General features: G+C 39.5%; 1 protein-coding gene across 2 annotated transcripts in view; it reads right to left on the bottom strand.

Moving 5' to 3' along the window:
• steap2 (STEAP family member 2, metalloreductase) overlaps positions 1-7,098 on the bottom strand; it is a 57,043-nt gene that overhangs the window by 17,899 nt on the left and 32,046 nt on the right. The window lies entirely within an intron of this gene.

The raw sequence follows: 7,098 nt of genomic DNA on the forward strand, positions 1-7,098 counted from the left end.
ATCATCACATTTCTCCAATGAAACGTTAATATCTATCTTAAAAAGCGTCTTCCTCCTCATGTCTTGATCGTAGCAGGAGTTTAACTTCTCAGGACGTGGTGGAGTAGCGGGTGTTTGGCATAACTGTCAAGTTTTGGACTTGTGGCTACAGGTAATGTCGCTACTTAGCGGGTGGTGAAACTAGCGTTAGTGAGGAGGGTTTAATACGATCAAGCATTTTACATGACGGGTGGCAACACCAGTCTATACTATAAACATCTGATTAAGATTAGAGCCTAAATACGATCTATTCCCAAAACAGAAAGGCTACGTAATGTCAGCCAGCTAACAAATTACTATTGCTATCCTAGCATATCAACTAACAGCTAGAAAAAACCAAAACACATACTTTCGTAGTCAAACTGGTATCATTCAGCGAGGAATTTGTCCAGTTTAGATTATGTTGATGAAGAAAAATTGTTTGCAAATAGTAATATATCTTTAAATCGTATTTGTGGCAGCTGCTTTAGAGAAACAGCGTTAACTACACACACCGGAAATAAAGATACACAGCTTCGAGTCAAAACGGAAGTTGTCTGACGTCATGTGAAGGCAGCCCACCTCATTAACATAACGATTAACATAGCGAGCAAATAAAACAGCAAATGGAAAAACAGCAAGCAGAAATGGAGAAGCAAAAAAAAATCTAAGCAAAATATCTATTTTTCTTGACGGAAACTCGTGTAGGGGGAAATGAAAAAAAAAAGCTTTTATTTCTTATAAAAATATATATTTATTCATTTATATATTTGTTTTATTTATTATTATGTAGGATATATATTCTTTTATTTATATATTTCTACTTTTATTTTTATTATTTCATTTATTATGTTGGATAGATATTTATTTTAGTGATATGTTTATTCTTTTATTTATTATTATGTCAGTTTTGGTCCTCCATACTGTATATCCCGGGTGAAAAAATAAATATGCTAAGCATGTTCAATTTCAGCATACTTGGATATTTGAGGATACCTGAAGCCAGACTAATCATCAGCATACTTGAAGTGTGTTATTTTGGAACAACTAATTTTGTATATTTTAATAGTAATTCAATTGTAGAAAAGCACAATTTAAAGTGTACTAAGTGTACTATCACATTTTTTTGGAACAACTAGTTATATACTTAGTATTCTTTAAGTACACGGCTTATATAAATGTGCTTGATTTGTACATCTTAACTATTTTTGTGATCAAATTACATTTAAAATATATTTAGAATGTCTTCTAATTTATTTATTATATATATATGTGTGTGTATAAGGAGGACATATTCTGTAATGTAATGTCACTTCTTTCTTGATTTTTTTAGATTGTTTATTTCCATTTAACTCTTCTTCCAGTTTCTTTTAAAGTTTGCTTGGCTGTGAACACAAGTTTGAACTCAGTCACATGAAATAAGTCTAGATTTTCCTATAATTGTTTTTTTCTTGGGATTTGTGTAGTGTGATCACAGTATGCTCCAGTTATACTTTTGGTTTACTATAATTGCTAATAAAGTACACTTTTAGTTACTTAATGTCTTTTATTATTATTCTTTGCCACTTTGTACATTACATGCTTCATACACACATCAGTACTGAAAACACATCAGGTACCAGAACACAGAAAGATCCATTACAACACACTTTACAGGTGAAACTAATTACATTGTGCTTTCAATATATTACCATTTTTAAAGAGTACATTGCCAATATACTATCACAGGATTGTACAAATTAATATATTCAAAGTTTACAGACAACATCCTTATGAAAATTAGCACAATAAAACAATAGGTACACTTTGGAGGAAATGTGAAGACTGTTTCACCAAGGACAGAGTATTGTTTTAATCCAATGTCACAGTATTACTGCAGACAAACTGACATTTCTCCTTCCTAAGAACAGTGAGGATCAACGCCAGAACTTTCCCATTCACTGGACCACTGTACTTTATGGAAACCTACAAAAAATAACAATAGAGGAATTAAACAGAGAAAGCATTTGTATTTTAAAGAGTACAGAAAAATGGCAAAGAAAAAAGTAAGAAAAATTTTAAGACGTTGTGGACTTTTGGTTAAAAGTGTATTTGCTATGTATGTGACATCATCAGAACTGATGATGATTGATACAGGATGCCTGGGGTGAAGAAAAACATTTCTGGATAACGGCAAATAACGGCACCCCAATTCACACTTTTGGATCGAGGTTGGTGACTATGTGTTTCAATGGACGTCAGTTTCATTGGTACTTTCTGATAGTTTCTGTGTCTTTACCTATTTTGGGTGCAGATTTTTTGTGTGCTTTTAGGTTATTTGTGCATGTTGCTAATAGCTGCTTAATAGATGGCGTGTCATTTGATACGGGCCTCGTTGGCGGTCCCGGTCATCGACCTCTCGCCAACATGTTTGCCACAGGTGATGAGTATCAGCGTCTGTTAGCAGAGTTCCCATCTTAAACAGTTCCCACATTTTCTTCTACCGTGGCTAAGCATGGGGTGGAACATTGTATAACTACGGTCAGTCAACCGGTTTTTGCGCGAGCGCGCCGCCTAGGTACCGCTAAGTTAGTGATAGCGAAAGAGGAGTTTGCAAACATGGAGTGTCTTGACATTGTACGGCGCTCTAAAAGTCCATGGGCGTAACCCTAACCCTAACTCTTGCACATGGTTCCCAAGGCAGACGGGGGTTGGCGACCCTGTGGGGATTTCCGGCACCTTAACAATGCAACCAGTATCGACAGGTACCCAATTCCTCACATTCAGGACTTTTCTGCCTGCCTGGTTGGATCAATTGTTTTCTCTAAGGTGAACTTGGGAGGAAGCTACCATGAGGTTCAAGTGCATCCCTTAAAACCTGGCTAACCTCGGCCTTGGTCCCTACTAGTTGGCGTTGGCAGGTTTTTGATGCAGTTCATTCCCTTTCACACCCGGACATTAAAGCTTCTGTGAAAGCTGGTAGGGGCAAAGTTTGTGTGGCCAGGACTCCATAAAGTTTTATGGACACAGGCCAGTGTGCCAAGGTGCAACAAAAGTTTGAACATGTGCATGTGGAATTTGTGGGGTCGTTGCCACCTTCCAGAATTTATACCCATCTTCTGACAATGGTGGACAGAACTACTCAGTGGCAAGAGGCAGTTCCACTGTCATCAACCACTTCGGTTGATGTGTCTCTGGCATTTATTTCCTCCTGGATGTCCCGGTTTGGTGCCATTTGACTTGACCTCTGACAGAGGTCACCAGTTCACTTCAGAGTTGTGGACTACAGAGAGACTTGGGGTTAAACTCCACCGTACTGCTGCCTACCATGCGGAGGCCAATGGTCTTTGTGAGAGGTTCCACCGCACAATGAAGGCTGCATTGCGGGTCTCGTTGGTGGATAATGGCTGGATAGATCACATGCCTTGGGATTTGTTAGGCCTGCGTTTGGCTCCAAAAGATGACCTGTGGTTTTATTCAGCTGAGTTGGTCCTGGCCCAGCCTTTGAGGATTCCAGGGGAATTTCCTACAGGTCCAGCGGGTACGAACGATTCCCAGGAAAGTAGAACAGTTCTAATTGGGGAATCTAGATCTTTTGCCCTGTTAGCAGCACATTAATCCCTTCCACAGGTGCTTGTGCCAAAGGACCTAATGTCTGCCGAGTATGTATATATCTGCTATGACTTCATTCCCCTTACGATGGTCCATTCCATATTTTGGAGAGGGGACCTAAGGAGTTTTTGGTGGCGTTGGGGTAATCTGGAGAGTATTTCGGTGGACTGTTTGAAGCCAGCTCATGTGTTACCAGGAGATCCAGTTGAGTTGGCTCAGCCACCTCGCCGTGGTCGTCCCCCAGTTTCTTTACTCACTCTTCCGAGGTTTTCCCTTACAGCTGGTTTGTCCCCCTCAGGTAGACAGTTTGGGAGCAGTTGATCCGGAGAGTTTCTTTCACCTTCAACCTGCTCTTGTGAAGAGAAGCCGTGGTGGCCACCTTATTAAACTCCCTTAACGCGGCATTTTTGACATCCTAGAGAGCCCCCCTGACTCTAGGCATCTTATTACAAGAATTATACATCTATTTGGTGACCGCACTGTGGCACACACCACAAAAATCAGGGAGGCATGGGGAAACGAGCTGGGAATAACAATCCCTGAACCTTTGTGGAACAGGTGCCTTTCCAAAATCTGTTCTTACTCAATAAACAGCAGACATCAATTAATTCAGTTTAAAATCACACATCGGTTACACTATTCAAAAGTCAGATTGTACAAGATTTACCCCTTTGTCTCCCCAATGTGTCACATGTGTAACATGTCAGAAAGCACACTGTCTTGTGGTTTTTGGTCTTGCCCTTCACTAACTGGTCTATGGTTGAAAATATTTGATTGGTACCCCTCCTAAGGGTTATGTTACTCACATAAGGCCAGGGGTGAAAGTAAGGGGGTACGGTAGGGCACTGTGTACCCCTAAAAGATTTAGCGGGGGTACACAGTACCTGCAAGAGAGGGGAGCAGCTGTCTGCTGTAAAAACATCAATGTGTTCACCGTGCAGTTGATCCACTAATCCAACTAATCAGCAGTGACTGATTAGTTTTTCAAGAACAATCTAAAACACGACTTAATCAGTTAATAAATAACTTTTTTCCCATTTTATATCATTTCTGAACTCTTCGTGCTTTGCTAGAGCAGCGGTGCAATACGTCGATCGTGGAAGGTTTTGAGTTGATCTCGGCATTAGGTGACAAACTGAACACCGTCAGGAGGCTGAGACCAACACGTCCTCTGACTCCTTATCAAAACGTTCAGAACTTTATTAAAGAACAACAAAAAATCAATAAGACGTGTTAAAATTAATGACCCAATGACAATAATAACCTCAGTAATTACTGTTTCAACAAGGTGTTGCGCAATTCTGTGCGTTTCGGTTCCATTACCAAAATAACTAGCAGAGCAGGAGTTTAAAATTAACTAATCAACCACCGCTGTGTTCAGGGAGGCTTATTAATGATCGCAAAGTAACAGACTGAATGTTATGTTTTTAACGTAATCTCTGGTCGGCTTGTGGAGCGCAGGAGGTTGCCATGGCAACCGGTGTGCTTAAACAACAGAGAGAGGCGGAGAGTAAAAGGGTGTGAGTGGTTTAGAGTTGATCACCTGTTCAGGTTGTTTTACCGTTGTCTTGGCTCATCACAGCCGCTGTAGTTTCTGAACGTTCAGTAAACGACAAACTTGGACTAATTACCTCGTTCTTTGTGAGTACAAGTCATTTACAACAAACATCAAACACGGTAAATATTTTTCATTAAGTATTTAACAAACAAATGGCTTCTACCGCGATAATTATGTGAAATTAAATTGTCTAATATAAAAAATTGTTTGGTGCTGTCGGGCTCAGAGTCTGAGAGGCTTTTCCACCAATATATTTTTTGTCTCTCTTATTTAGTGGAAATATTGATGTTGATTAGATTTTCTCCAAAATAATAACCTTTTTCAACCTTTATAGTTCCACTGTTGAAAATGAGGCTCTAACATTCACAAATGACAGTGAAATAAAATCCAGTCCAACATCTGGTTTGAGGTGATTCTCTGGAACCTGTTGGAGGAAAAATATCCCAACTTCAGACGATGAGCTTTAACCTAACAAACCTCTGTGGTCTCATACTGTCAGTATGAGAGTCAGGGTGAGGAGGCGCCATGTTAGGAAGAGAAGTGGAAGCTGCAGGATCTTCAGAACAAACAGGTCATGATGCTGAAACAATTCCAGAACAATGATAAGACAAAGTTTTACACTGGACTCCCCAATGTTTTAGTTTTGATGCAATTTTTTGAGCTGTGTGAATCACCTTGCCTATCGATTTAATGTGTCAACAGCCACTGCGTCTTGAATTTGTCTTAGAATAATTCATGTTCTCTATGAATTCTTAATAGAGTGGCCTGAGTAAAAAGTAATCCAGTCAACTATGCCATGTCATTCAGAAAGGCCTTTGGGCTAAAAGTTGCAGTGATTTTGGACTGTTGCAGGGGCGGATCTAGCGGGGTGCCAGTTGCCACCCCAAACAAGAGCCTTGCCACCCCTGTTGCCACCCCAGCTAGCGACAATGAATTCAATAAATAGTTATGGCAAATCGGACATTAAGCGCATGAAACTCTTTTTTCCCCGACAACATTGAATGCAACACAATGTAACCTGACACCCACTGCTGAGTAGCGGGAAGTGCGAGAGAAGGACAGAGCGTTAGCAGCATTGATAGATGTGTATGTTACTGGACTGGACATTATGTGATTTATCGTAAGTCACACATGATGCGCCATTTCTGTCCATTGAGTCAGGAATATCGGTGGTCAGGAAAATACTACAATCACGCAAATAATCAGAACAACGGACGCAATGTTTAGTAGTTAATTCAACCATAGATAATGGTAATAAGGGCTTCAGATTTCACAGGTGAGGAAAACTTTTAATTTAAAGAAAAGATTGAACAAGTGAGCAGTGGGTCAGTTATACTAGCCTAACTGTTAACCTGCTACTGACTTTGATAACCTTAACATGTGCTGCGCAGTTCGGTGTGTTTTGGTTCTGTTAGCACTAAAACAGGTCAACCCGCCACCACGTCATCAGTAGAGCAGCTGTTTAAATCAGCTAATCAACCACCGCTGTGCTCAGGCGAAAACTTATTAATAATCACAATACAGACATTAAGCCTGACAGTATAATGTAACAGACTGGATGTTCTGTTTTAGTGTTTCTGCTACTTTTTTGTGTGGGAAATGTTTGTATTTTGGTGTTGATTCTCCTGATTGGTAATCTCTACTCTATCTGCTCGTTGAGCTGTTGTCTGTCAGTTGCCATGGCAACGGGTCATGTGTAATACCAACATACAGAGTGAGAAAAGGCAGAATAAAAGTTATTGGAGCCATTTTTTCTTTATTTCATTATATACTTGAATTTTGTTACTTTATTCTTACATTTCTATTTTTTGTACTATTTACAGAGTTTATTTGTAGGTTGATAGTTGATTTGATTAATTTTTTTGTTTTATTATTTTCTTATTTATTTTCTAAATTCAGACAGGAAGTAATGTGGGTCAGTCCACATAGAT

The sequence above is a fragment of the Poecilia reticulata genome, linkage group LG20 (genome assembly GCF_000633615.1).
Source record: "Poecilia reticulata strain Guanapo linkage group LG20, Guppy_female_1.0+MT, whole genome shotgun sequence".
NCBI classification, from domain to species: Eukaryota; Metazoa; Chordata; class Actinopteri; order Cyprinodontiformes; family Poeciliidae; genus Poecilia; species Poecilia reticulata.